Below are 26,293 nucleotides of genomic sequence, written 5' to 3'. Positions count from 1 at the left end.
ATAACATAATAGATTGAACACATTTAAACAGTCTTATGAAAGTGCCTTCAGAGAATGGGAAGCCTTTGTCACATGGATGGCGACATACAAATTGGATTTAAGAAAGTGAGATCTATGTGGGGAAGCAGAAGTTCTTGGTATTTTGTCCATGACACAAACTACTAAAAGATGATAGATGTAATTTAAAATGCAAATAGAGTTTCAGCTGCTGTTTCAAGGAGACTTGAATATGAAGTGGTGGGCATTATGCTGCAGTGTAAGTGGATCAATCCCAAAAAGCTCTCGAACTGCTATCGCCCCCCCCCCCACATCCTCCTCCTTCCATTCCCTTGTCAACCTTGCATCCCTCTCCACCCTTAGCCAAGAAAAACTATTGAGATAGGATTGTCAAACGTGCCAAAGCAGTTTGAAAAGTTTTTTTCTGGGTGTGTGAAAAGTAATGAATTAAAATGTGTACATAGAGAAATAAATTCGAGGTCTATGTTTGTAGAATCAAAGTCTAAGTAACCCTCTGTTTCTTTAAGCTCTACTTCACTATGTGCTGCACAACAAGACAGATGAATATAATCAAATAACTTTATTGGATTATACATCCTTCAGATGCAATCAATACAATCACTACTATTACAAATCTCTTAAACTGCTCTGCTGCTCTAGATCAGGTTAAACTGACATGCTATAGAGTCTCAGAGTAACATAGCATAAACAAGCCCTTTGGCCCAACTTGTCTATGCCAAACAAGGTGCCTGCTTAAGCTTATCCCATTTGGCCCATGTCCATCTAAACATTTGTACTTACCTAAATGTTCTTTTAAATGTTGTTATTGTACCTGCCTCAACTCCTTTTTTAAGTAGTTTGTTCCTCAAATGCATCACTATCTGTGTGAACAAATTACCCTTTGGGTCCTTCCAAAATTTTCCCCCTTCACCTTAAACCTTTGCCATTGAGTTTTTGTTTTCCTTTGCCTGTGAAAATGACTGCACGTTCACCCTATCTGTGCCTCTGGTTATCTTATACACCTCTGTAAGGCCACCCTCGATCTCCTACATTCCAAGAAATAAAGTCCTAATCTGTACAATCTCTCCCTATAACACAAGCACTCGAGTTTTGGCAACATTCTTGTAAGTGGCATGGGGTTGGGAACCAGAGTGATGGTGTTGAGGATGAGGTAGTTGGTTTACAAACAGAGGCAGTGTGTAGTGAGACTGCTAGCAAGGAGAGGCTGACGAAAGGACAAAATTGCAGTCAACAGGAAGAGTTGAAAGGTAAAGGACGGGCAAAATTGAGAAGAATGAATACAGGACTGAACGTGTTATATTTGAATGTATGCAGTATACAGAATAAGGTGGATGAACTTGTTGCACAGATTGGCATGTATGATGTTGTGGGCATCACTGAATTGTGGCTGAAAAAAAATTATAGCTGGGAGCTTTATCTCCAAGGATACACACTGTACCAAAAGGACAGGCAGGTAGGCAGAGGGGGCTCTGTTGGTAAAAATTGAAATCAGAGCATTAGAAAGAGGTGATATAGGATCGGTAGGCATTGAATCGATGTGGGTAGAGCTAAGGAACTGCAAGGGTAAAAATACCCTGATGGGATTTGTAAACAGACACCCAAACAGTAATGAAGATGTGGTCTAAAATTACAATGGGAAATAGAAAATGCATATCAAAAGGGGAATGTTACAATAGTTATGGATCCCAAGAGGGGGAATTCCTAGAATACTTATGAGATGGCGTTTTAGAGCAGCTTGTTGTTGAGCCCACTAGGGGATCAGCTATTCTGGATTGGGTGTTGTGTAATGATTTGAGGGTGTAAAGTAAAGGAACCCTTAGGGGAAAGTGATCATATTATAGTGGAATTCATCCTGCAATTTGAGAAGGAGACGCTAAAGTCAGATGTATCAGTATTAGAGTGGAGTAAAGGGTACTACAGAGGCATAAGAGAGGAGATAACCAAAATTGATTGGAAAAGGATACTAGCAGGGATGACAGCAGAGCAGCAATGGCTGGAATTTCTGGCTTCAATTCTTAAGGTGCAGGATATATATATATCCCAAAGAGAAAGAAGTATTCTAAAAGTACAAAGACACAACCGTAGCTGACAAGAGAAGTGGAAGCCAACATAAAAGCCAAAGAGAGGGCATATAATAGAGTAAAATTGGTGAGAAGTTAGAGAATTGAGAAGCTTTCAAAAAAAACCAACAGAAGGCAACTAAAAAAAAGTCCTAAAGAAGGAAAAGATGAAATATGAAGGTAAACTTGCCAATAATATTAAAGAGGATACCAAAAGTTTCTTCAGATATATAAGGTGTAAAAGAGAGGCCAGAGTAGATACTGGAGTGCTGGAAAATTATGCTGGTGAGTTGGTAATGGGGGACAAGGAAACTGTGGACAAACTGAATATGTATCTTGCATCAGTCTTCACTGTGGAAGACACTAGCAGTATGCTGGAAGTTCAAGAGTGTCAGGGGGCAGAAGTGTATGAACTTGTCATTACTAGGGAGAAAGTTCTTGGGAAACTGAACGGACTGAAGGTAGATAAGTTACTGAAAGGTCTGAAGGTAGATGGGCCAGATAGTATACAGCCCAAGGTTATGAAAGAGATGGCTAAAGAGATTGTGGAAGCATTAGTAATGATCTTTCAAGAATCAATTGATTCTGACATGGTACATAGAACATAGAAAATTGCAAGTGTCACTCCACTCTTCAAGAAGGGAGAGAGGCAGAAGAAAGGAAATTATAGGCCAGTTTGTCTGACCTCAAGAGGTTGGGAAGATGTTGGAGTTGATTGTGAAGGATGTAGTTTCAGGGTACTTGGAGGTATCTGATAAAATAGGTTGTAGTCAGCATGGTTTCCTTAAGGAAAAATCTTGCCTGACAAATCTGTTGGAATTCTTTGAAGAAATAACAAGCTGGATAGACAAAGGAGAATCGGTGGATGGTGTATACTTGGATTTTCAGAAGGCCTTTGTCGAGGTGCTGCACATGAAGCTGCTAAACAAGATAAGAATCCAGGGTACTACAGGAAAGATACTAACATGGATAGAGCATTGACGGATTGGCAGGAGGCAAAGAGTGGGAATAAAGGGAGTCTTTTCTGATTGGCTGCCGGTGACTGATGATGTTCCACAGGGGTCTGTATTGGGACTATTTATGTTATATGTCAGTTATATGATGAAATTGTTGGCTTTCTGGCTGAGTTTGCAGATGATATGAAGATAGGTGGAGGGGCAGGTAGTTTTGAGGAAGCAGAGAGGCTTGCAGAAGGACTTAGACAGATTAGGAGAATGGGCAAAGACATAGCAGATAGAATAGTGTATTAGGAAGTGTCTGGTCATGTACTTTGGTAGAAGGAATGAAAGCATAGACTATTTTCTAAATGGGGAGAAAATTCAAAAGTCTGAGGTGTAAAGGGATTTGGGAGTCTTGATTTCCTAAAGGGTAACTTTCAGGTTGAATCAGTGGTGAGGAAGGCAAATGCATACATTTCAAGAGGACTAGAATATAAAACCAAAGATGTAATGCTGAGGCTTTTTAAAGCACTGGTGAGGCCTCACTTGGAGTATTGTGAGCAGTTTTGGGGCCCTTATCTAAGAAAGGATGTGCTGAAATTGGAGAGAGTTCAAAGGAGGTTCTTGAAAATGATTTTGAGATTGAAAGGCTTATCATATGAGGAGCATTTGATGGCTCTGGGCCTGTATTTTCACTGGAATTCAGAAGAATGAGGGGTGACTGCATTGAAAGCTATTGAATGTTGAAAGGAGTCGATAGAATGGACGTGAAGAGGATGTTTTCTCTGGTGGGGAAGACTACAACTAGAGGACAGCCTCAGAATAGAGATGAGGAGTTATTTCTTTAGCCAGAGGGTGGTGAATCTGTGGAATTCATTGCCACAAGTGGCTGTGGAGGCCAGGTCATTGGGTGTATTTAAGGCAGAGATTGATAGATTCTTGATTAGTCAGGGCATGAAGGGATTTGGGGAGAAATCAGGAGATTGGAGCTGAGAGAGAAATGGATCAGTCATGATGAAATGTCGTAGGACTTGATGGGCCAAATGGCCTAATTCTGCTCCTATATCTTATGGTGTAAATCTTTTCTGTACTATTTCCTGGTGACTTAAGCTGTACCCAGTACTGCGTGTGTCCTCATCAACGTCTTGTATGTTGCAACATAACATCATTACCTTGACTGATGAAGGCTAGTGTGCTAAATCCCTTTCTCATCACTCTGCCCAGCTGTGGCACTACTTTCACCAAACTATGTATTTGTACTCAAACAACAGGAATTCTGCAGATGCTGGAAATTCAAGCAACACACATAAAAGTTGCTGGTGAACGTAGCAGGCCAGGCAGCATCTCTAGGAAGAGCTGCAGTCGACTGCACCTCTTCCTAGAGATGCTGCCTGGCCTGTTGCGTTCACCAGCAACTTTTATATGTGTTGCTATGTATTTGTACTGCTAAGTTTCTCTGTTCCACAGTGCTCTCCAGGGCCCTTCTACTCACTGTATAGTACTATTTGACATTTCAAAATGGAACACCTTATACTTGTACGAATTTAAAGCCATTTGCCAGTCCTTGGTCCACTTATGCAGCTGATCAAGGTCCCCACCAAACATTTTTGATCGCTGTATATGATACCACCCATTTTAGTATCATCATCAAACTTACTAACCATGCCCTGTGCATTCTCATCCAAATTGTTTACGTAAATAATAAACAACAAGGGCCCAGCTCTGATCTCTGAGGCACAACCATAGTCAGAGGCCAACAGTCTGAGAAACAACCTTCCACCATTGTCCTCTGCTTCCTGCCATTGAGCCAATTATGAATCTAGTTAGCTGGTTCTCTCTGAATCCCATGAGATCTAAGCTTACAGACTAGCCTGACATGCACTACTTAATTACATTTTCTTGAGTTTACTTGGCTACATTGTTTTCTCTGAATAGAGCACTGATGTTTTATCTCCTGTTCTTTATCCACATTGTCCACTGGTTTTGTTCAGTTGCATGATCAGTCCCTGATGTTGCATCTTTCAGATGGTTATTTTGTTGCATAGCTTTTGTGCTAACTTTTATTGTGAACAATCAGTCCTAAGCATCGAGGCTTGTCAGTCTGCTGTGCCCATCTTCAAACGGATTCTGAAAAATCTTTTTTCCTGTTTAACCATTTGGTGGTCAGCAGGATAATTCCAAACAACAGGAATTCTGCAGATGCTGGAAATTCAAGCAACACACATCAAAGTTGCTGGTGAACGCAGCAGGCCAGGCAGCATCTCTAGGAAGAGGTGCCGTCGACGTTTCAGGCCGAGACCCTTCGTCAGGACTAACTGAAGGAAGAGTGAGGATAATTCCATTTAGGTTTTAGGACACAGTTGATTATTACGTTGTGGTATGTATTCAGAGCTCATTTGCTTTTAGCATTTATTTCTGGGTGAACTTCATACTTTGCCCATTCACCATGATGTTTCTGGACATTTCTATTTTCTCAGTTGCTGTTTTCCATATGCCTTTGATCTTCTTGTTCGGAGAAGAGTTCTAATCTAGTCATAGTCATACTTTATTGATCCCGGGGGAAATTGGTTTCAACTTACAGTTGCACCATAAATAATTAAATAGTAATAAAACCATAAATAATTAAATAGTAGTATGTAAATTATGCCAGGAAATAAGTCCAGGACCAGCCTATTGGCTCAGGGTGTCTGACCCTCCAAGGGAAGAGTTGTACAGTTTGATGGCCACAGGCAGGAATGACTTCCTATGACGCTCTGTGTTGCATCTTGGTGGAATGAGTCTCTGGCTGAATGTACTCCTGTGCCCAACCAGTACATTATGTAGTGGATGGGAGACATTGTCCAAGATGGCATGCAACTTGGACAGCATCCTTTCTTCAGACACCACCGTCAGAGAGTCCAGTTCCATCCCCACAGCATCACTGGCCTTACGAATGAGTTTGTTGATTCTGTTGGTGTCTGCTACTTTCAGCCTGCTGCCCCAGCACACAACAGCAAACATGATAGCACTGGCCACCACAGACTCGTAGAACATCCTCAACATCGTCTGACAAATGTTAAAGGACCTCAGTGTCCTCAGGAAATAGAGACGGCTCTGACCCTTCTTGTAGACAATCTCTCAACCTTGTTGCTCTGGTCTTTACACATGAGAGTCCAGAAATGTCGTCTGGAGTTAATCTCATGTTCATCTGGCTTGGCAGACCATCAGTAGATCTGATTGAAGAGTACTTAATTATCAATCAGAAATGTCCAATTACCCCTGCAATCAAAAGAACCCTTGTTTCTAGTTTCAGCTAACAAATGTCTCCTTTAAATTACTTTCCCTCAATGTTTACATCTCTAATAGCTACACTCATGCGCTACTACATCACTAAGATTGATTCTGCCTATTCAGCAGTATCTGCTTTTTTCCTTGCATTTCCCTTTCTCTTTTCATCATACTTAATAGTAATTAGTGGTCATATGATTTCACATACATTTTCCAGATTTAAAGAAAGAGTTTATGGTGACCTGTACTTGTCCCATAATTGCTAATCCATTCTTTGTAATCCAAAAAATCCAATTCAAGTCATATGCTGTCTGTGCTTTATAGCAGATCTTATTTTGCTCAAGCTGACTTCCAGTTTCCATCGATCTCCTCCCCCATCTCTGAATCATTCCTCTTCTTGGCTTGCTGGTATCTCATTCTGGCAATGGACTTTGTGTGGGCATCAAATACAAACCCACATCCTCTTAAAACTACTGCCACCTGTACTGCTTGATGCATATTTTGTTCTGCATGATGTGGTTTTGGGAATTCTAATATGTGCTGTGCCCTCAAATATGACCATCAGGACTTTTGTCAGTGACCATTCAATTTCTTAGATTTAACTTAACTTCACTTCCTTTCCTTCCAACATGGCAGCTTCTGGATTTGTTCCATCATCAACTGCCATATCGGCTCTCAACAGTGAAATGCTAATTACATCAGAACATCCTTGATTCCATCTTTAAGTCTGAAGAAATAGTAGTAGCAGCATATACGACCCAAAGCCTGTTTGGTTATTAATTTCCTCAGTTCATTTTTGCCACCCAATGCTCGTATTTACTAATTCCTTTTGGTGTCCCAAAATTTAATCTGTGCCTTGAATATGCCAAATGAATGAGCATCTATTGCTCTTAGAGGTGGAGAATTTCAAAGACCTGATCCCTTGTCCTGCTTGTCTAGAAAGAAGACACAACCTCTTGGCATCTGTGTTGTCATTCCCTTTCAGAATTTGTATTAATGAAATCACCTCTCATTTTTCCAAAGCGGAAAATATAAGCCGTTGTTTCCTGACAGTCTCTCTCCATAACACCGTCTCTTCATTCTAATTGTCAGCTGTGTGAATCTAAAATGCACTGACTTCCAGGTAAATATGTTACCCTTTGGGGATGGAGGCCAAAACACCACATTACTCCAAATAAGATTTTACCAAAACCTTGTAAAATTGCAGCAAGACATTTATTTTGTATTTCAAGCCCCTTGAAGACCAATGTACTAACTGTGTTTCTGATGATTTGTGAACTGACACGTTGATTTTTTTGTGTTTCTTGAATCCATACTCTGAAATTTACTATCAGCTTTTCTATATTATATGCCACAAGTTACCTTCTTGTCCACTTCCCTATTCCTACTCTTTACTTCCTGTTAGCAGTCAAAGCTCCATGCTAATGTGTTACTCCAACCTTGCCACAACTTTTGTATGACAATCATCAAATGTTTTATGGAAATCCAGATGGACTGCTTCAATTACCTACTCCACTGGATAGATCCTTTTTTAAAATAAAAAGAATTTGTTATTAAAATTGTGGAGCCCCAATTTCCCATCATTAAAATTCATTTATTATTTTCTAAGTGCCTTATGATTTCTTGCTTATAAATGGATTTCAGCACTTTGCTGGCGACAAGTGACCAGGGTAATTTGTCAATTGTTCCCCATTTTGTTTCTTTCCTTTCTGAAGTAATACAGTTACATTTGTTACCTTCCAGTCTGTTTCGGAACAGCTTTCTGGCTATGAAATCCAAAGGCTTTGTCTGATTTTAGTTCCCTTAATCTCTGCAAGACTTGCTCTAAGTTCCATAGTGACATTGCACCCTACAGTAAAGACAGATACAAAATGTTTAATAATGGCTACTTTTTTAATTGTCGTGAATAATTTATGCTATTGTTATTTTGATAGGGCCCAGTTTTATTTCTGATATTCTTATCATTCTTTAATATTTCTTGCTACTTTGATAATCAATTGCCATTTGTGTATTAGTTACTTTGTTACTGTTATTAAATTTGTCTCACTCTGTTCTCAGAAACAGTTATGAACCTTGTAAGATATTTTTATTATAACCATATAACAATTACAGCATGGAAACAGGCCATCTCGGCCCTTCTAGTCAGTGCCGAACTCTTACTCTCACCTAGTCCCACTGACCTGCACTTAGCCCATAACCCTCCATTCTGTTCCTGTCCATATAGCTATCCAATTTAGCTTTAAATGACAACATTGAACCTGCCTCAACCATTTCTGCTGGAAGCTCATTCCATACAGCTACCACTCTCTGAGTAAAGAAGTTCCCCCTCATGTTACCCCTAAACTTTTGCCCTTTAACTCTCAACTCATGTCCTCTTGTTTGAATCTCCCCTACTCTCAATGGAAAAAGCCTATCCACGTCAACTCAATCTATCCCCCTCATAATTTTAAATACCTCTATCAAGTCACCCCCTCAACCTTCTACGCTGCAAAGAATAAAGACCCAACTTGTTCAACCTTTCTCTGTAACTTAGGTGATGAAACCCAGGTAACATTCCAGTAAATCTTCTCTGTACTCTCTTTATTTTGTTGACATCTTTCCTATAATTCACTGACCAGAACTGTACACAATACTCCAAATTTGGCCTTACCGATGCCTTGTACAATTTCAACATTACTCAATACTCTGATTTATAAAGGCCAGCATACTGAAAGCTTTCTTCACCACCCTATCCCCATGAGATTCCACCTTCAGGGAGCTATGCACCATTATTCCTAGATCCCTCTGTTCTACTGCATTCGTCAATGCCCTGCCATTTACCATGTATTTTGATTAGTCCTACCAAAATGTAGCACCTCACATTCATCAGCGTTAAACTCCATCTGCCATCTTTCAGCCCACTCTTCTAACTGGCCTAAATCTCTCTGCAAGCTTTGAAAACCTACTTCATTATCCACAACTCCACCTATCTTAGTATTATCTGCATACTTACTAATCCAATTTACTACCCCATCATCCAGATCATAAATGTATATGACAAACAACATTGGACCCAGTACAGATCCCTGAGGCACACCACTAGTCACCGACCTCCAATCTGACACACAGTTATCCACCACTTCTCTCTGGCGTTTCCCATCCAGCCACTGCTGAATCCATTTTACTACTTCAATATTAATACCTAACGATTGAACCTTCCTAACTAACCTTCTGTGTGGAACCTTGTCAAAGGCCTTACTGAAGTCCATATAGACAACATCCACCACTTTACCCTCATCAACTTTTCTAGTAACCTCTTCAAAAAATTCAATAAGATTTGTCAAACGTGACCTTCCACGCACAAATCCATGTTGACTGTTCCTAATCAGATCCTGTCTATTCAGATAATTATACATACCATCTCTAAGAATACTTTCCATCAATTTACCCACCACTGACGTCAAACTCGCAGGCCGATAATTGTTAGTTTCCTCTTAGAACCCTTTTTAAGCAATGGAACAACATGAGCAATATGCCAATCCTTCGGCACCATCCCCATTTCTAATGACATCTGAAATACTTCTGTCAGAGCCCCTGCTATTTCCACACTAACTTCCCTCAAGGTCCTAGGGAATCTCCTGTCAGGACCCAGAGACTTATCCACTTTTATATTCCTTAAAAGCGCCAGTACTTCCTCTTCTTTAATCATTATAGTTTCCACGACTTCCCTACCTGTTTCCCTTATCTTACACAATTCAATATCTTTCTCCTTTGTGAATACCGAAGAAAAGAAATTGTTCTGAATCTCCCCCTTCTCTTTTGGCTCCACACATAGCTGTCCACTCTGATTCTCTAAGGGACCAATTTTATCCCTCACTATCCTTTTGCTATTAATATAACTGTAGAAACCCTTCAGATTTATTTTCACCTTACTTGCCAGAGCAACCTCATGTCTTCTTTCAGCTTTTCTGATTTCTTTCTTAAGATTCTTTTTACATGTATTCTTTATGTAGCCCCCCTGGCCACCCTCAGGGTCGCTCGGCTCGCTGTCGTCTAGGGAAACAGCCTCGGCCCCGCCAAACTGGGTAATTCGTTTGTGTGGATGCTGTGTGAGGTACCCCACCCCGCCCAAATAACAGACAATACACCAGATGCAATTAAATGATTTACAGTTTATAGATATTACTGGAACTATATAATTAAAAGAGAATAAAATATAAAAGGAAAATAAAAGGCGCCACACTTATCAAAGTTCAATCTCTTCGTGCACAAAACCGTTGGAGCTCAAGAACCTTCTTCTTCACCCTGTGACCCCTCGGACCACCTCGACCGGCCGCCTGGGACCAACAACGGTGGTCGACCAGATGCTCCACACGAGTCCGTCTCCGTCTCTGTCTCCTCGCCGAACGTCCCGCTCGGGGTCCGACCCCGTTAGCGGACTCACAGCACCTGGTCCATCCTCTGTCTCGGTCTCCCGCCTTCTGCCCCAAAACCCCGCGCATACAGTATCTTCAAATACACCAAAACCATAACAACTATCCCAATTGGTTAATAGCACTTTCTTATCACCCTCTAAACCACAATAAGCTGCTAGCGCAAACTTTCTCAGCGTTAAAGCACAACAAAGCCGCATTCCCCAGATGAACATAACAAAAACGCCATTTTAATTAGCCTCCGCAGTAACATAAAAATCGAAACCCCCTTACACTCTCCCCCCACCAAATAAAGTCATGTCCTCATGACTTCTAAATAACTCGCCACCCAGTCCTACAGACACACAACACACACATACACAGATACACACAGTGACAGTGCTCCCCAAACAGTAGACCTTACTCCCGTCCCACGGGCGCTAAATAGGCCAACCTATCTGGGAGCTTCTTAACCCTCTGAGACCTCCGTACCCCCTCACCTAAACCCACAAGGCTCAGACACTACTAGGGATACCTCGGGCCTGCTTGCCAACTCCTCTCTCACTCAGGCCACCACTACAGCTCGGAGCCCCCTGTCCCGTGGCCGGGGCCCCGCCTCTCCTCCTTCCTGATCCTGCTGTAACTCAGACTGCCCACAGCTAGCCCTCCCCACTACACCTGACTCAGTGGGAGAAGGGCCAAAGGTCTCTTCCTCAATCACGGGGAAGTTAGCGAAAGGCAGCATGTCCCACATGTGCAGCACATCATCCTTCGAATCCGTATTCTTCCTCATTCCTTCGATCGGTAGCTGCTGTTTGAGTTTCTCCAAACTGAAACATTTAGCTGGGGCTACCCCTTCAGCCTCCTGCAGTGGAGACGTCAGCTTCTTCGGGGACTCCTTCAACTCTCGCCACAGCCTCAGCAGTTCTGACTCAGGGTTCCTGGCCATCTCAATCTGGGACGCAGTTACCCCACCAGCTTCTTCCACCCTGACTTGAAAAGCAGCAGTTAAAGAATGTTCAGCCTCCGGTTGTTTCTTCCTGAGGACGTCTTCCAGGTCAACCTTCAGTTTTTCCACTTCATTTAAACTCACGATTGTCACCTTCAGGTTCCTTTCAAGCGTCCGCCTCCCTTTTCCGAGATCTGTCCTCCATTTCTTTACCTCCTCGGGAGTGTAGTCAAACTCCCCTCCCTGGGCTCTCGGTTTTCTGTTGACCTTAGTCAGAACACTTCCTTGATCTTCCCCAACTTGTAAATCTTCCAATCTGTTCTGAATGGACGTCTTGAGTTTCTGCTGATACCTTCGAAGATGGGTCATTGTTTCTTCTCGCTGGATTAATTTGTCAGTATATGACCGCAGTGCGGTGCAAATCCCCTCTCTTCCCTGTGTCTCATTCAGATTGATGACCTGGGTTTCCATCCCCCGGTCCACCACCATCTGTCCCAACACCAGGAAGTTCAACTGGTATGTCGGGTCATTTTCCTCACATTGCACCAAACTCCTCCAGCCAAAAACTCCTCCACATTTGACACTTCGCTTCGGTCGCCCGGGCTCAGCCACTCGCCTCGCCTCATAGTCCCCCAAGGCGAATCCAAGCTCTAGGCGGTCATCCACATACGTCAAAACTCCACACACCTTCACTTCCCCCACGGTTTTCCTCATGCCCCGCGGGAAGGATGCAGGGGCTCCGGATATGCCCTTGGGCATCTTTTCGGATCGGAAGAATCCTAGGGAACTAATAAAGGCCATCTTCGGATCAACAGCCGCACTCCTCAGGATCTGGCAACATCCACCCCTCAGATGCAGCACATTAAACCACGTCGCATCATCCACACACACGCTGCCTTCATCTTCCACGCCGCCAGGGTCCAGTTGCCGCGACCTCTCTCTCACTGTCTTCAGCGGTCAACTCCCCTCCCTCGTGGTGGTTCGGAGCATCTACTAAGAGGGTCTCACCCTCAGCTACTTTCCCCAAGCCGTACCACCGCTGGGTCTCGTTTAAATTCGGTACCGGCTCAAGGCTGCTACACACGTCCTCAGAAGCAACTCGACACGCTGGGTGCCCAGACAATGCCTCCATGAACTCCAGGGTCATTAACCAATCATCGTCTTCTGGATAACTACTGCCACTAGTACCCAAAGTCTCCAGTGCCCTTGCAGTTGTCAAGGGTAAATGCTTCAGACACCGGTTGTAAAACGAACTGTCCAACAACTTGACCTGTGCCCCGGGGTGAAGGATGGCTTTAGAATCGCTTCCCTCTATCCATAACGTCACCCTGGGGCGTGGTCCCTCTAAGCCTTCAGGAATAGGGTCTTTTCCTTGCGGAAGTTCAGTGGTACATTGCTAGGAACGTGCTTCCCCAGAGACCGCAGGCCGTTCCCCCACTGGCCCTCCACTAAGTTTCCCGACACCTCTCTGATCAGCTGAAGAACTGATCCCCTGAAATGATCCCCCTCAACCAAGCACTGCCACTCATCTGACAACAGAGATCCGCTCCGCCCCTCTTGGGGTGGAAACTATCCCAAACGCCAGGCGGAGCCTGTCAGAGCTAGAACATTTATTCGCAGACTCTACCTCCAAATCAGACCACTCTTTCCTCTCTCTCCCAACTGCATGGACAGCCCCGAGTGCCACCTCTAACTCGTCAATGCTACTCTGCACTCGAACAAAGACTTCACCCACCACGCATACAGCAATCAACAGCAAATAACCCACAGAGACACACATTACAGATTTAATCAGAGCACCCACACAGCATACCAACAGACTCAAGCATCCCGGACAAAGCCCCCACAATGTAGCCCCCCTGGCCACCCTCAGGGTCGCTGGGCTTGCTGTCGTCTAGGGAAACAGCCTCGGCCCCGCCAAACTGGGTAATTCGTTTGTGTGGATGCTGTGTGAGGTACCCCACCCCGCCCAAATAACAGACAATACACCAGATGCAATTAAATGATTTACAGTTTATAGATATTACTGGAACTATATAATTAAAAGAGAATAAAATATAAAAGGAAAATAAAAGGCGCCACACTTATCAAAGTTCAATCTCTTCGTGCACAAAACCGTTGGAGCTCAAGGACCTTCTTCTTCACCCTGTGACCCCTCGGACCACCTCGACCGGCCGCCTGGGACTAACAACGGTGGTCGACCAGACGCTCCACACGAGTCCGTCTCCGTCTCCGTCTCCTCGCCGAACGTCCCGCTCGGGGTCCGACCCCGTTAGCGGACTCACAGCACCTGGTCCATCCTCTGTCTCGGTCTCCCGCCTTCTGCCCCAAAACCCCGCGCATACAGTATCTTCAGATACACCAAAACCATAACAACTATCCCAATTGGTTAATAGCACTTTCTTATCACCCTCTAAACCACAATAAGCTGCTAGCGCAAACTTTCTCAGCGTTAAAGCACAACAAAGCCGCATTCCCCAAATGAACATAACAAAAACGCCATTTTAATTAGCCTCCGCAGTAACATAAAAATCGAAACCCCCTTACATTTATTACATTTTTCTTTATTCATTCCACTATCAATCTTTCTATCTTTTCCACACAATTCAATCACTTGGATACGATGCAATAGGGTCTTTTAAGAGATTCCAGGACAGGCACATGGAGTTTAGAAAAATGGAGGGCTATGGGTAACCCTAGGTAACTTCTAAGGTAAGGACATGTTCGGTACAGCTGTGTGGGCCAAAGGGCCTTTATTGTGCTGTAGGTTTTCTATGTTTCTGTGTTACTTATTTTTACACCTCTCTTAGAACTTTTGCTTAGGGCCCAATATTCATTCATAGCGATTTCTGACTACTACTACTATTAAACAATGTATTCACACCTCTCAATTCTTTTTTTTCGGAGAGGAAATAGGGGTTGGATTCTGATTTCCTGGCTATATCTCGTCAGTTTCCAGAGTCCTGATGAAGGATCTTGCCCTGAAACGTTGACTGTTTATTCCCCTCAATATCTGACCTCTAGCATTCTGTGTGTGTTGCTCTAGATTTCCAGCATCTGCAGAATCTTATATGTTTAAGTTTCCAGTGATTTTCATTCCCCCCCCCCCCCCCCCCGCATACATGCATTTTTCCTAAGTTTTGGCCTCTGCTGTCCAAATAATACTTGGGGATGGTACCTCATTCCCTTGTTCAATTGACTGGAATTTAGAAACTGTGGACCTTAACAATGTACATTAACATTTTTAGGACTTTGTTGCGCAACTAACAAATTTTCCAGACTATTCAATATTACTCCTAGTGATAGTGCAAAGAACTTGTCTTTCTTTTTTATAATATATATTCCAAGATTATAATTTTTCACTGGGATTAGAGTAAACAGGAAAAAGGGCCTGATGGGTTCTAACTTCTACATTCTGGTTTGTCATTAAAAGCCAAGATGTGCAGTAAAAACAGTTTAGATTCCTGCCCTGGCTGCAGATTTACCCACATTCCTGATCTCTGGTATTCTGGAACCTGGTTCACACTCCAGATTCCTTGCTTAGTATGTAGAGTAATGAATGAATTAGATATTGAACCACTGGGATTTCTGAAAAATCAGATACTAAATTATTAGAGGTTTACTGTATTTTCATGGACAGGAAGGCTTTGAGAGATGCACATTGTTGTTATGTGGGAAAAGTCAGCGAAATTTAGGTTTTAGGGCTATGCACTTCATCTAAAGATGGTTCTTTCATGGATTCTACACCTATAGGTCTGTCTAAGGGATAAGCAATGGAAACTGAATGCTGGAGGAAAGAATACACAGTTGACGTTTCGTGCCAAGATCCTTCTTCAGGACTCTCGGTCTGAAACATCGACTGTTTACTCTTTTCCATAGATGCTGCCTGACTTGCTGAGTTCCTCCAGCATTCTGTGTGTGTTGCTTTGGACTTCCAGCATCTGTGGATTTTTTTGTGTTTGTCTAAGGGATAGCTTTGTATCTTGATTGTCTCCTTATGTAAATGACAAGATAATTTCTCTTTATTTCTGTATTTTATTGCCTGCTTTTTGGAAATCATGGACTGTTAAGTGTTCTGTCCATGCTGGTTCACTGTCTCACTCTGCTGTTTAGCTTGGATTCTATTGTTGCCTTTTTATTAACTTAATGAGACAATTTTTATTTCTTCGTACAACTTGCACCCCTGTCTTGCAATACAACTAATCACTTTGATTGTGTCGGAGTCAGCCGATGGTTTTCAGTATGGTTCTACTTTTCTCCTGCATTTTGTTTGGTATTAATTTAAGGGATCACTTTTCTTCCATCTTGTGGTTCTGCTGTGAAACCGAAAGACTGCAATTACTGAATATCAGTAAATTGGGTATACAAGATAACGTTCTGACAATGATTAGGGTGTTGGGCAGTGGCTATGGAAAGAGATTTAGCAGCCAGAATTGCTATGAACTGCCAGTGTTTATCCCTTGTGAGTTCAGGAAGCCCAGGAGCTCCTCTGCAAAATGTGGTTGTCCTGAAGTTGATAGTCAGACTTTGCTGATGAGGTTTTGATTGTATCTTGTGCTTCATGGGGTTCAATGGTGTAGCATAAACATGTGGAATTGAATTTTTCTTCTAATTGAACGTAGCACAACAAGCCCATGCATTTCAGTGGAAATGAACAACTGTTAGAGAAATATGAGTATTTCATAGATTCCTTTTGTAAAAAATATTTTTATTAAGTAAAATATTGATTAAAGTTGTGTTTCATAATTAATTTTTATACTTATCGTTCTTTAGTATATTTGAATCTCAGAAACATTTGGAAGCAATCATTAGAATTCCCAAATGTAGGAAGCCCCGACGGGTAATACGAGTTGTCAGCTGTTAGAGAGTTGTGGGGAGGGCTTGTTCTAGTCTGCCGATGTGACTGTGTTAGCCTGGAATGTCTACCCCAATGACCATACTATTAATAGGACTTAACTGAGTTCCATGGAGAACGATGAACTTCCGTGGAGGACTTAAGTCTCAGGTGGGAAGCCTGCATGTGGAACCTGGCAAGGTTAAAACTACAATGGGCATGGCAGTTCCCAGTGAGATGAATGGGAAATAGTTACTTCTAGGAGGAAGATAAATGAGTCGTTTAATTGTTGTTTAGTATTTGAATGATTTGAGTCTATTAAATATTGAACATTTTAATATTATTAATTTTTTAAATGACCTGTATATAACTGGGTATCTTTGACTACTCATGAGCCTGTGGTTGGGTCTCATTGGATGTCAAAGCCACTCTGTTGGTGCTGCACAGGATCACACTGAAGTGTGAGGAAGGTTGTGCCTGGGGGCCAGTGTGATACAAAAAGTGCAACCAGGTCAGCCTCTCCTTTGTAGGCTGTCTCATCACCGCTAGAAATAAGGACGATCAAAGTTGTGTCATCTGTGAATTTGATCAGCAGATTAGAGCTGTGTGTGGCAGTACAGTTGTGGGAGTAAAGGGAGTAGAGAAGGGGACTTAGAACACAACCCTGGGGGCAACCTTTGTTGAGAGTCAGAGGTGAGGGAGCCCATCCTTACCACCTGTCAGCGATTCAATAGGAAGTCTAGGATCCAGCTGCACAAGGTGGGGTGCAGGCCGAGGTCTCCTGAGCTTCCTGTCAAGTCTATAGGGAACTATGGTGTTGATTGCTGAACTGTAGTCCAGGAACAGCATTCTAATGTATGCATCCCTCTTCTCCAGGTGAGTGAGGATGGTGTGTAGTGCTGTGGCTATAGCACCAGCGGGAGACTAGTTCCGTTGATAGGCAAATTGTAGGGGGTCCAGTGTGGGTGGTAGCATGCAGCAGATGTAATCTTTATCCAGCTTTTGAAGGCATTTGCTTATAATTGAGGTGAGTGTGACAGGGGGTATCTTGATTTTCTTACCTCATTTCCCTACTTCATTCCAAAGAGAATAGCCCTAGCTCGCTCAACCTGTCCTTATAAAACATGTCTCCATTCAAAATAGCATCCTGGTACGTCTCCTGTGAACCCTCACTATAGCGCCCACATCCTCACACTGTCTCTCTGCCTCTCTCATTGTAACTCTCTGATTGTCACGTGCACTTCCAAATATAAAGATTTCGCACATCAGTTTTAAAGAGTGTCCTCTTTTCGTGACTTTAGCAAATATTTGTAAACCTCTGACAGAAACATCTAAACCTACCCGTTTCCACACCGTGCCTTTGCTCTAGCAAATATAGTTTAGTCTGCTATTGCTTCATCTTTTTTAATTCCAGGATCAATGCCTTTTGATGTGTTGCTCAGTCTGGCAGCAGTAAACCTACATTTGCTCTCAGGTGTCTTCAAGTTTAACTCAAAATCCTGAGTGCAACATTGCAATTCTGTAGTTTATTCAGGTAAATGCATGTGACAGATTTGTGATTATCAGTACTGGAATAATTGGATTAATCTGAAGGTTCACCTTGTGTTGAGTCTTGAATTCTGAATTTGGCTCTCTTCTTGCTGCTTCGCTGTGAGGCTGCCTTGTTTTGTTTACTTTTGTTTACAAATGACCATCCCTGCTTGATCACTAGAACTGCTCTGGGATTGGTGTGGTCAGAGGGTGATTTGTTGAGCGATTTTCACACGTCTTTGCCTTGTGAGTGTTTACCTAATGTGGCCTGTCTGTGAACGCTAGATTTTAGTGTATGTACCCCATGAAGCCAGAGTAATCAATTTTTAAAATACTGCATTTGAAGATTGTTTAATTTTTACATTGTTTCTTCAGATGTTGAACTGAAGCAACTCGAGCAAAAAGTGCTATTTTGTTTTTGCAATTTTGCTTTGAAGTTTCTAGTGAATCCATGTTGAAAGGCCAGAACATTTCAGTGCTTCATATTACAGAGGGGACAGAAATAACTACCATTGTTGATTTTTATTTGGATCTCCTCATAATATCAGGACGTCCCAAAGAGTTTTTAGCAGCTCAATAATTTTGAAGTGTTGCGCTTTGTGGATTCTTGGCAACTCATCTGAGCACAACAAATCCAATACAGCAGACAGCAGTGCAATAAATGAACAGCTGATCTGTGTGAATGCAGTTGATTGAGAGATAAGCATTGGCAAGGGTATCATTACAATTCTCTGCTCATTGAATAATGTCATGAGACCATTTTACAGCTCTAAGGGACTGATGGGGCCTTGCTTTAACATGTTTTTCAGAAAGAATTTTATGAATACAATCCTGGTTTAGCACTGCTTAGCACGTTTTAGCACATACTTGACTGTTAAAAATATTTCTGAGTGTGCTCTGTAGTCTCTTTTCTCATTATCTTTGCTTTGTGTTCTTTTTAAAGTCATCATTGGTTTGCTGTGGTTACCGACAATGACATTTAAAAAAGATTGCATCTCTATGTTTCTGTGACTCTCTCACTTTCTATACTTTGATGCTTTTTGTGATTAGCATCAGTTTTGATCTCTGATTTTCTGAAAGTGGTAGCTAGCAGTAGCTGTTTTTCATTCGTTCAGGCCATTGAGGATAAGACAAAATTTGAACATACAGAATGAATCAAACATGCCTTGGTTACTTGCCCTTTGTACCACAAGTGACTTGATTGAGGAAAATTATGGTACTTTCAGAAATGTAAGCATGTTTTTAATGTGCAACCAGTTTAAGTGAGGGAGCAGGTTTCTGTGCTTACCTTCTGTTAAACAATGGAGTTTCTGCCTGGTGCATATACAGAATTGAAAAGTAAATGGACAGGGCAGCACTTGAAGGTTGCCTTGTCCCAGACATCAATAATTGAAAAAAGCAGAGTAGCAGTGCTTTTCAAAAAAGAATTCTGAATTACACACTGTTGCTCTTTTATGCTTGCTGTTTCAGAATACCGCACCCAAGAGACGACTGCAGCACCAGTCATAATTGCAGCATGAGCATGAGACAAAAGTGAAGTTTATTTGGCTTCAGTATATATTGATGATTTTGAAGTATCAATTGTTTTTGTAGTATTGGCTGTGCTATCAATAAAGGCATGAAATCGACCTGAGAATGGTAACAGCTCACAGGATCCTGCTTAATCATAGTATTCAACAGTGGAATGTTTGTTCAAATAACATGGTCACATTTTGAAACTGGTGCTTCAACCTCCTCAACTTCTGGCTTAAAGCACCACTGAGCTAAGCTGAGACATTAGTGCCATATGATGTGTTTAGGAACCTACAGCAATGATTCCCAAAGCAGATCATGCAAGCTACTAGTTGGCATGGAAGGGCAAAGATTAAAAGGGGTTTGCAGAGTAAAAATGAGCTAATCTAGTAAGAAAGTTCGCTCAGTAAGTGTCTTTAAAATAAATACTTGGCATGTTGGCTGATCTGACTGTTGCTGTGTTGCAAGTCTGTAGAACAGCCCATTTCCTTACAAGGATTGACTCATGACAGTTATCAAGAGTGCATATTTACTAAATGCAAGTTGGGCTCTCATTCAAAAAGGTTGAGAACTGCTGGTCAACTGTCTTAACAACAACGTGCCTGTTAAGATACTATCCAGCTTTCTAAATGTTTGAAATTATTTTGCTGGTGAAGGATTTGTGGTTAATGTGTGTCTTTGTGGCCCTACCATTTTGTTTTATTTCCACTTGTGTATTGACCACATGAATGCTGCTCAGATATGAAGCACAGTAACAGCATCATTCCTGTGCCCTCTCCAACTAGTCTCCTCTTATCCTTCAGTCTCAGTATTCCAATGCGTTTTCTGCTGAAATTGCTTCAGGAACTGGCGTTTTGTCTGAACTGCCTAACGCATCACCAGCACCAGTTTAACCACCTTCAAGGGCATGTATACAGAAAGGTCATAAGATCATAAGGCATAGGAGCTGAATTAGGCCATTCAGCCCATCAAGTCTGCTCCACCATTCCATCATGGCTGATTCTGGATCCCACTCAACCCCATATACCTGCCTTCTCACCATATCCTTTGATGCCTTGACCAATCAGGAAATGATCAACTTCTGACTTAAATATACCCACCAACTTGGCCTGTGGTGCAGAGCATTCCACAGATTCACTACTCTCTGGCTAAAAAAAAACTTGCCTCTGTTTTAAAAGGGCGCCCCTCAATTTTGAGGCTGTGCCCTCTAGTTCTGGATGTCCTTACCATAGGAAACATCTTCTCCACATCTACCCTGCCTAGTCCTTTCAACATTCAGAAGGTTTCAATGAGATTCTTCCTGCATTCTTCTAAATTCCAGTGAATACAGGCCCAAAGCTGCCAAACACTCCTATGTTAACCCATTCATTCCCAGAATCATCTTTGTGAACCAAAGTAAGTAATGGGTTCCAAACTTCCCAAAAGCATTTGATTCTAGAAAGGTATTGAAATGTTGGAAAACTGCGAAAATAATTCCCTTATTCAAAGATGCCAGAAAAAGACCAGTAACAACATGAAGGATCCCATGCACCCTGCTCATGGACTATTTGCTCCCCTCCCATCAAGGAGGAGGCTACCTAGCATGCATGCCATGACCACCAGATTAAAAAAAAAATTACTTCCCCAAGTGGTAAGGCTGATCAACAATTCCACCCACTAACTCCACCACAACTTTTATTATTTCCTGTCACCTTATTTAAAACCTAGGGTTACCTTATGGACATACAATCAATCTCAATCTGTTTATATAATCTATTTGATGTATTTATATTCATTTTTTAAAAATTACTGTGTTCGTTAACTTGCTGTGTTTTCCTTTAAGTTGCATCGGACCTAGAGTAACAATTATTTCATTCTTCTTTACAATTGTGTTCTGGAAATGGGTGAAGATACATCTCTACCAAAGGAGTTGTAAGTCACTGCTTTCCTCACTTGGGCAAGATGTAGCATCTGCTTAGCCCCCCCCCCCCCAACCGATTGGGGTCACATGAAGCCATGGGAACAGATGGTGGATAGTCGTATGAGCAACTGGTATGAGTCCTGTTTATGCGACCACTGCGCCAGGCAGACAAACTCTGAAGAGTATTAATAATGACTGGGGTCACCCTTCTTGTAAAAAAAAACTGCCTAGAGGAAGGCAAAGGCAAACCACCTCTGCAGAAAGAATTGCCAAGAACAATCATGGTGATGGAAAAACCATTGTCACCCACATCATATGACATTGTACATGACAAATGAACTGCAAATGACAATCTTGAACCTTGAATTTTGAGTTTTAGAAGATGAAGACTGGGCCTATTGTGCCCAATGATACCCTTCTATACCAGAAGAAAACCACATGAAAAATCCGTGCGCTTATAAGATAAAAATTAGTTTTTTGAATAATCCTGCACATATTTCTACGTATTACTTAAGCTGCTGCAAACATTTATGCTTTTGGCTATCAAGATCCTTTGAAACTGTTAGCTTGTAAAACAGAATGGTAAAGTTGCATTGTTTAATGACATGCATCATATGACTTCAGCACTTGCAATAATCACAAAGCCCCTAAATCAACAATGTGGCAAGTATCACCAACACTTCCTCAGTTTTTGATTTACCATGTTTTCTCTTCTCCTTATCTGAAATATTGACTGACTGCTGAAATATTGCTACACAAAACATTTCTTTCAGGTTACTGATGGGTGGCTGTTTTTTTTACTGGTGATAGCAATATTTGCAATGTAAAACTATACAAGGAAAAAATGTAAATAAGTTGAATTAAAAGCAGAAAATTCTGGTCAACGATATGAGGTATCTCAAAGGGAATGAAGTTCAAACCTTCAGATTTGAATACAAAGATGCATTCTCATGAAGAAGATTGCACCTAAGTGATTAACCATTTACTTTCCTTCTGGGCTCTCAATTATTCTGCTTTTTGGCTTCTTATAAATTTTCAGAATTTTTATATTTTTGAGACAGTTTGACGTTATTAGCTGTGAAGTAGGTGAGTTTAGAATTGTGGCAAAAGAAACCCAGCAGGCTGCAGTCCAGAGTTCCTGATCTTGTGTTATTGAAGCCATAACAACAATTTAGATGAAACTGCTTGGTAATACTTGAGAGAGATTGAAGTTTAAACTCTTTCCTGGCTTGATAACCCACCAGCATGAACATGGCAGTGGGGGTATTTCTTCTGGTGAGCAGAATGTCACTTGAACTCCCTGGTGGTGTATCCTTGGACTAGGCAATCTCTTCCAATGTGGTCCTGGACTCAGTTATCTGCCAGAGTCCTGCTCCCAGCTGATCAAGGTTCTGCAAAATGTAGAGCCTTTTGCACTCTTAAATACCTGTGGTTGTTTCCTCTCCTGGATACCTACCTTTCAAATAATTGAAGTCTCACACAACTGAACCTGCCCTTCCCCAGGCTCACAGGCTGATGGTATTATAGAAGCTCCTAGTTCTCATTAAAGCAAGAACTTCACACCAAACACATGAACATTCCCTTTTCAAGAACAAAAGATGTCATAAGAGATTGTATCGTTTATTATGTATTAGCCCAGTTACACCTAGCTGCTTTCATTGGATGAATTTTCAGTTTGGCTGCTAGAACCTACTTACCTCGGAGCACTTTGTTAGTTTTCCTTATCATGGTTGCCTGGTTACCTTTCTGTTAAGCCACTTGATATATCAAAACAATGTTCTCACTGATATTGTGAAACCGGTTTGTCTGAGGTTTGAGTTTTAGTTGTTTGCTTCAGCAGGTAACCTGCGGAGAGAGTTCAGCACAGTGAGGCTTGGATGAAATGATAAATCAGAGCCTTTAACTATCTGTTCCAGTTATTCAGATATCAATGAAATGTCCCAAGTTATTCAAGGAAGAGCAGAGAGTTCAGTGTGTGCTTCAGTTAACATACTTCCCTTGATCAAAGCCAGCAAGAGTCGATTAACTAATCATTTATCTCATAGCAACATTCCACAAACAGCAATGATCTAAATGATTGTTTTTGTTGATAAATACAGAGTCGCTTCTCTGGGAAAAAAACTTGATTTACACAGGTCAGTTTGTTGAGTCTGCAAGGCTTGACGTTGTGTTTATTCTGCACCAGTAAAGTTAAAGATTATGATAATGGTGATACTTGAACAAATTAAAATATTTTGACTTGTCTGATGTGTTGCTGTCTTAATTTTGCTCTTGCTAATTTTTTTTCTTCGTCTTACCTTTTGAAGGTGTGGATATCTCTTGGGGTCTAGTTCTCTGTGGACCATCTACCTTTTGCAGGTTTCCCCAATTTATCATTCTTTGTTCCTGAATTTAGCACATGCATGTTGGCAGGCTAGAATGGCATAGAAGTGTGACAGAAGCATCTAAACTTGACCCTATTCATAAATTCACCCTGTACTTTGTTCGTATGTCAGCCAAGATATTTACCCCAAAGGGTAAAACAGTGGTCATTGCTTTAAAGTACAGAATTCAATAAATGGAAATGAGCAAATTGCTGCAGATGCTGGAAATCTGAAATAAAATGAGAAAATCAGAATTGTTTAAGGAGTCTCTGACCTGAATAATTAACTTTGTTTCTCTTTCCACATGGTGCTGAGTGTTTCTAGGATTTTGTGCTTTTATTTCAGATTTCCTGTTTTAACCATTGTAGAGAAATAAACATTTTAACATCTTGGCCTACACACAAACAACGTGCTGAGAAAATTACTGGATGAGTTAAGTTTGTATTTCATTGTGATGCTCCTTGCTACAATAGCCTGCAAACATCCATTTCTTAAGTTGTTGCACTGACACGTTCTGTTTTTATTGGCAGGTAATGCACATTGCGTCACCACCAATTTTAGTTGGTTACCAGGCAATTGAAACCTACCAGAAAGTTTGATATATGCTAGCTGTTCGTTTGCTCAGACATTTGGTTTCAAATCTGCTATTGCTCTATGTGCACAGGATGTTAGATTCTTTTTTTAATCTCTCTCTGAAATGTAACTGAGTGCTTTGAGGGTGTTTGAACATTGTAGACCTCTTGGAGGAGTCCAAAGCTTTACTGTTCCACATTCCAATCTGTCAGCCAAGTCACTGAAGAATAAGGGCTTGGGGTTCTACTTTACAATGCTTTAAATAAATCCTAGTTTTTGTTTTAGCTGTTTGGATTTTTTTGCCTGTGTTTCAGCAGATTCTTCTGACTTCTGCCTGTTATTATTTGTCTGATGATTAAGTAGTTACAGCTGAAGAAGTAAATTCCTTATTTTTTATGTGGCACCGTTACTGATCTTTCAGGTATTATATTCTGTGGTCTTGTATTTTTCTTAGACAGTTGCTTTAGACTGAGGGTGACAAAACTTCAGTGTAACCCTGTGGGTTCTGAGGTAACTAATGAGGGCAGTGTGGGAACAGAAGGCTCTTCCATGGATGGAGCAGGTAATGGCTAACGGGGGGTGGGGGGGCAGAGGTAGCAAGATCGTTAATCTTTGGCAAGAGGTTTCAAGAGAAATGGAAACCAGGCTCTGCTGTGTGGCTGTCAATGGCTATTTATGAAGGTGGGCGCATGTGTTGCCTCTTTCCAGTCGGTGCCATTCAATTGTATGTGTGCACATATGTAAGCATGCACAGTTTCAGGTCTAGGAGCCTTTCACTCAGCCAGGCTACATGCAGGACCTCTTCCTGGCACTTTACTCCATTCACACACTTAACACAAATACCAACCCCTAGTTCCAGCTGCGTACTTAGCCCACATCCCCAACTACTGCTTCCATTCATTTTCTCAGTAAGAGTACATTGTTTTAGCCTTTGTGAACCAGCAATAGAAATACTCATTGTTTTGTGTTCCTTTTTGAGCTGAGTCATGTGGAGGACAATTGTACCTGATTGACTTAACAGATAACGAATACCACAACATGTTAATTGGAACTGGTATTGCTGGCCTGTTGGACCGTATCCCATGTGAAGCACTATGTTTACTTGAAGAAGAAGACCTTTTATTTTATACTTCAAAATTAAATCAAATGCTACCTGGATTAAATCACTCTGCTGTTATGAGCATTAGTTCAAATTTAACAACTACTCCACAAAGTTAAAAGATGACAACCTAAAAATAAAGACTCGCTCAAATCAGAAAATAAAAGTTCAGAATCTCTGTTACAACAGAAGTAAATCTGGGATTGACCCAGATGTTCACTTATATTATTATTATTTTTCATTATGACATAAAGGGAATCCATTCAACCCATTGAGTCTGTGCTGGCTCTCTGAGCAATCTCATTATCCTACTTAATTTCTTGTAACTATTCACTCATTATACAGACAGTTAATAGTAGAGAATTATCAGCATATCTCTGAGCGAGGAAATCTGGGCAGCTGGAGAAACCCACACAATCACAGAGATAACTTGTAAACTCCACACCATCTCTACTGCACCACCCTGTGATTTGTCCAGATTTATTGAAAAATTCAGACAGCTAAATCCACCAGTTCACACAGGTCAGGTCAGTATTCTAGAGGTTTTCCAGTGAGAATGGTAGCGGGATCCAAGACTACATTAATTTTGGTGGGAATCGCAGGATTGTAGATAACGGTACAAATGCAAGGGTTATTTTTTTTTGAGTGCCTGGTTCTCCCATCTTCATTGTTTTTATACATTTTCCACACAAATATATCTTAAGATGTTTCCCATCTTCGTGAACCATGGTGATTCAATGGATCATCCCTCTCAATTTTCAACTCTCCAACAAAATTCCACCACCAGATACATTCTCTTCATAACTCCTTGGTTGTTCCTTTATCTCCACTAATTAATCCTTTTCTCATGGCTCTTTTG

General features: G+C 41.5%; 1 protein-coding gene across 13 annotated transcripts in view; it reads left to right on the top strand.

The window, feature by feature from the left end:
- The window catches only part of atxn7l1 (ataxin 7-like 1), a 169,331-nt gene that overhangs the window by 15,928 nt on the left and 127,110 nt on the right, over positions 1-26,293 (top strand). For 2 of the 13 annotated variants that reach the window (XM_072267919.1, XM_072267915.1), the window contains exon 1: positions 5,248-5,393. The exons of the other annotated variants lie outside the window; for them this stretch is intronic. The gene's annotated coding sequence lies outside the window, so the exon portion shown is untranslated. Of the gene's footprint in view, positions 1-5,247; positions 5,394-26,293 lie in introns of those variants that run through there. 13 annotated transcript variants of the gene reach the window in all.

Source organism: Mobula birostris, chromosome 9 (genome assembly GCF_030028105.1).
Source record: "Mobula birostris isolate sMobBir1 chromosome 9, sMobBir1.hap1, whole genome shotgun sequence".
In the NCBI taxonomy this organism is placed as follows: Eukaryota; Metazoa; Chordata; class Chondrichthyes; order Myliobatiformes; family Myliobatidae; genus Mobula; species Mobula birostris.
Note: the sequence above shows the minus strand (reverse complement) of the source record. Positions and strands in the feature narration are given on the sequence as shown.